This window comes from Saccostrea cucullata, unplaced genomic scaffold (genome assembly GCF_032062105.1).
Source record: "Saccostrea cucullata isolate Sc308-1 unplaced genomic scaffold, CSIRO_AGI_Scuc_v1 ctg8186, whole genome shotgun sequence".
Taxonomy (NCBI): Eukaryota; Metazoa; Mollusca; class Bivalvia; order Ostreida; family Ostreidae; genus Saccostrea; species Saccostrea cuccullata.
In genome coordinates, this window is record NW_026928396.1 from 12,566 (window position 1) to 16,945 (window position 4,380).

General features: G+C 34.8%; 1 long non-coding RNA gene across 1 annotated transcript; it reads left to right on the plus strand.

The window, feature by feature from the left end:
- The first annotated feature begins 751 nt into the window (after positions 1–751).
- LOC134277455 (uncharacterized) lies at positions 752–2,909 on the plus strand. Its single transcript, XR_009994259.1, has 2 exons — positions 752–1,075; positions 2,203–2,909. It is a non-coding gene; the product is annotated as an uncharacterized LOC134277455 (long non-coding RNA).
- Positions 2,910–4,380: the final 1,471 nt, after the last annotated feature.

Below are 4,380 nucleotides of genomic sequence, written 5' to 3' on the forward strand. Positions count from 1 at the left end.
GTATTTACAAGTTGGTAGTAGTATGTTGGCCCAACGTTGGCCCATTGTTTGTAATACACCCTTAAAGAAAGTGCCTTATCAAGTTTGTAGTAGTATGTTGGCCCAACGTTGGACCAATGTTTGTAATACATCCTTAAAGAAAGTGCCTTATCAAGTTGGTAGTAGTATGTTGGCCCAATGTCGGCCCATTGTTTCTAATACACCCTTACAGAACGAGTCCTATCAAGTTGGTAGTAGTATGTTGACCCAACGTTGGCACAATGTTTGTAATACATCCTTAAAGAAAGTGCCTTATCAAGTTGGTAGTATTATGTTGGCCCAACGTTGGCCCATTGTTTGTAATACACCCTTAAAGAACGTGTCCTATCAAGTTGGTAGTAGTATGTTGGCCCAACGTTGGCCCAATGTTTGTAATACACACAAGTGTTATTTTGTTTAGGTCTTCAAAGATGGGATATTTATATTGGGCGAACGTTGGCCCAAATATTATACTGCCAACTAATTGATGGTGTCAATTTTATAATTAGCTGCTGAGCTTTACGTTGGGACAACGTTGGTACATTCTGAAATAATTAAGAGGACTTTCTATGTACATGCTTATCATTGGATGACTGCTTTTGTTTAGATATGATATTTTCAACATTTTAACTTTGCACTTAAGTGATCAAGCACCAAAGAGTGTTTTATTCTATTTTTTGAATTGTGTATATGCTTATTTATTTGTAATAACCCAGACAGAAGAACACCGTTGGCCAAATCTTACATTATGGTTCTATTATCTATGTTGGGTTACCTTGATTGGGCCAACAATGGCCCAACATGGAATATTGATAGCTGGTTATGTATAATAGTGCGCTAATGTTGGGCTAACTGTTGGCATTATAATCATAAAACTATTATCATGAGAGAAAATATTTGATTGGGGATTGGCATCGGCCCTACGTTGGCCCAATATACCATGAATCAGACTGAGCATCATGGGTAGACAACAACCGGGCTACTTGTAATATCCGCGCCATTTTTAATCTGACACGAGCGTAATGAGACTGATACCTTGCATATCTGCACTCACTTTGTAAGTATTAATATGTTTGCCTCGGCACAGCTGAATTAACGTTTAGTTCTTAAACGATATTATGTACAAATCTGTGTAAATCAGACACGGGGAAGTGCAGAGGCCAGGTGCTGTTGGGTCAACACTGTACAGACAGCATGCTAACATTGGGCCAACGTTGGGCCAATGTTGGCAAATGGCATTGACCCAATTTAAGTTTACTCATCGACCCAATGTTTGCCCGATATGTTGGGCCAACGTTAGCCCAATGTAGAGTGTTATTTCTACAGATATTGGCCCAACGTCGCGCCAACATTGGCCCAATGAATGCGACATTGTTGGCGAAACGTCAACAAGAACATTGGGCCGATGTTGGCAAATGCCGTTGGTCCAGTGTCATTTTGCTCCTTGGTCCAATGTTGGCCCAATATATTGGACCAATATTGGGCCAATGTGTATAAGCATTTAATTGTTACAAATCTGTATATTAACAAATCTGATCGTCTCTACAATCAGAAATAAATCTACAACCAATCCTACTTGAAAAATCAATCTAGCTAAAAAAAATTTAAAATTCTCATAATTTATCGATACAAAATAAATGATCAGTGATTAAATTTTTTGTTTATATACAAGAAAAATAAATGAAAGTATAAAAATGTGTTTTGATACAGTTAAAACAATTAATAATTTGCTCCTTATTTAAATTGAAATTTGTGTCTAGTAGAATACATTTCCGAAGTCTACCACTTAATTTACTTATATACACTTAACGCCGAGAACATGATCAAACATTTGAAAATGTTGAATTTGCTGAAGTTAAAACAAAATTCATTCAGTACAAAAAATAAATTGTGTTCTTTCAATTAAAATTTGTTCAGTGTAACGACAAATTTTCAATACATGTATTTTGTATGGGGCAACATTGAATCAAAATTATTTTGATGATGATTATCAAGCGTATAAATTATGCATAAATGCCTTCATCACGCAAGCTAATCACTTAATCACACCATGAAACAAAAAAGACGGTTATTCCTTAATTGACAGCTTAAACATATAGTGATATACTTGTAGATTTAATCGTATGTTTACACTTTACTGAGAAAAGTAACAAATGTATTAAGTACCAAATATTACAATTTTAGTGCTACTGGAGAATCTAAAAAGACATGGAGAACACAATCAAAGAATGGCTAAGGTATGCCAAGGACAGGGATAAGGGAGGAAGAAACGGACAGAGAAGAAAAGAAGGGGGAGGAGGAGACTCGGGAAGAGGAAATGGAGACTTAGGAGAGGGATCAGATGGAAAGTGGCAATGCCTAACTTTTTTCTGTGATATAGTGTGACATACCTGTAGTTCTACCCTTTTTTGTGTCTGTTTGTCGGTTATAAACACGATGCAGATGCCAGAAACATTTTTTTTGTGTAAGTAAACAAAATGACGGGATTCATTTTAGTATTATTTTAAGAACAGGAGGGCTTTGTTTATTTGTTAGACGTGCTTATTGATACCTGTAATTTACTGAACTTGTGCATAATTTACATTAGAGAGGGAGTATACAGTCATGTAACCCTACATGTATCGCTTGAAGTGAGCATCAACTTTTAATTCTTTATTAATGTTTTCTTCATGCACTGAGCAATAAAATTATAGTATGTTATAATTTAATTTTATATTTTGATTTCCTTTTCCTCAGTTTTTTAATTAATGTAGAGCTACTTACAATGCAATACTTGTTGATGGCAATTCTATGAGAATATTGAGAATATGTATTAAACTATTAATCTAGCATATATAGCATATATAGATAGTATTAAAGGGCTTTTACCATTAAACTGTACTACAAAACTAGTATAACCTTATTGTATATATTTGTTTGTCAATTTTGAGGACAAATGGCCAACCAGTGAAGAGCAAATGAGTTGTCATGATGGAGAGCCAATAAGATACAAACCAACGTTGGCCCAAAAATTATGTTTTCCTAATATTGAAAGAATAAGTGGCCCAACAATGGCTCAATGATATCCGTTCGTTGGTCCAACAATAAGCCAACAAGTTGGTCTGATTAAGGGCCGATGAGCAAAATACCGATGGCCCAACATTAATTGCTTACAATGGCCCAACTGTACAAAAATGACGTTTGTCCAACATTGAAAAATACATTGGCCCAACAGTGGCCCAATATTAACTGTTACATTGGCCCAACAATAAGCCAATAAGTTGGTTTGATTAAGGGCCGATGAGCAAATTACCGTTGGCCCAACATTAGTTGCTTACAATGGCCCAATTGTACAAAAATGACGTTTGCCCAATATTGAAATAATACATTGGCCCAACAATGGCCCAATACTAACTGTTACATTGGCCCAACAATAAGCCAACAAGTTGGTTTGATTAAGGGCCGATGAGCAAATTACCGATGGCCCAATGTTGAATTCAAACAGTGGCCCGACATAAGGAGCGTTGTTGGCCCAACAAAGGTCCAATAACATCCTGCTATCTGGGTTTATATCCAGATTTTTGCGTTATTCTTAATACTGCCTTGTTATCAGTAAACTGGCTAAGGTCCAGTTTATTAACTTTAACATTTCATATCTGTATAAAAATCTAAATAGAGAATTTAAGATAGAAGACATGATCTTTAGAACACAACTTATACGTACAATTAATGAGTACAAAAGAAATCAGGATACCGAATGGGATAACAGAATAAGAATTGATAAACAAATGTCAAATGGTTCTAAATAACAATCTGAATGTTCGTGTACTGAATGTAGATCATGAACAAATTTCAATATCGCAAGGGCATAACCTAACTGAAATAAAAAAATCAAGATATTAATTGTGTCTGCATACTATGAAGTTTCTGAAAAGTGCTGCTGCTGCTTTGAATAGAATTCGTGTTAAATAGTTAAATTTTCAGGCAAATAAGCCAATGTCAAAATATGTTTGTCTTTTACCAAATATTTAGTACATTTATAAAACCACGCTATTGATTTTAAGAAAGCAGCAGCACTTGTCAAGTTAAGAAAAAAATCCTTTATCTATATTCAAAAAAAGATCTATTTAGTGTATGCCCTTGCGAATGTACAATTTTATGAGGCATCTCATTGTAAAATGTACGTAACCTGTACATAAAAACACGACATAATTTATTAAATACATTCACTTGATAGTTAATGAATAATCGCACTAAACAACGGATATACATTGGTATTATTCATCTATTAAAAACCTGTAAAAATGTTCCGTTTAGTAATAAAACGCATTTTTCATTGTTCAAAAATTCCTCAATCTGCCTCTCACAGCACATGTGTAACAA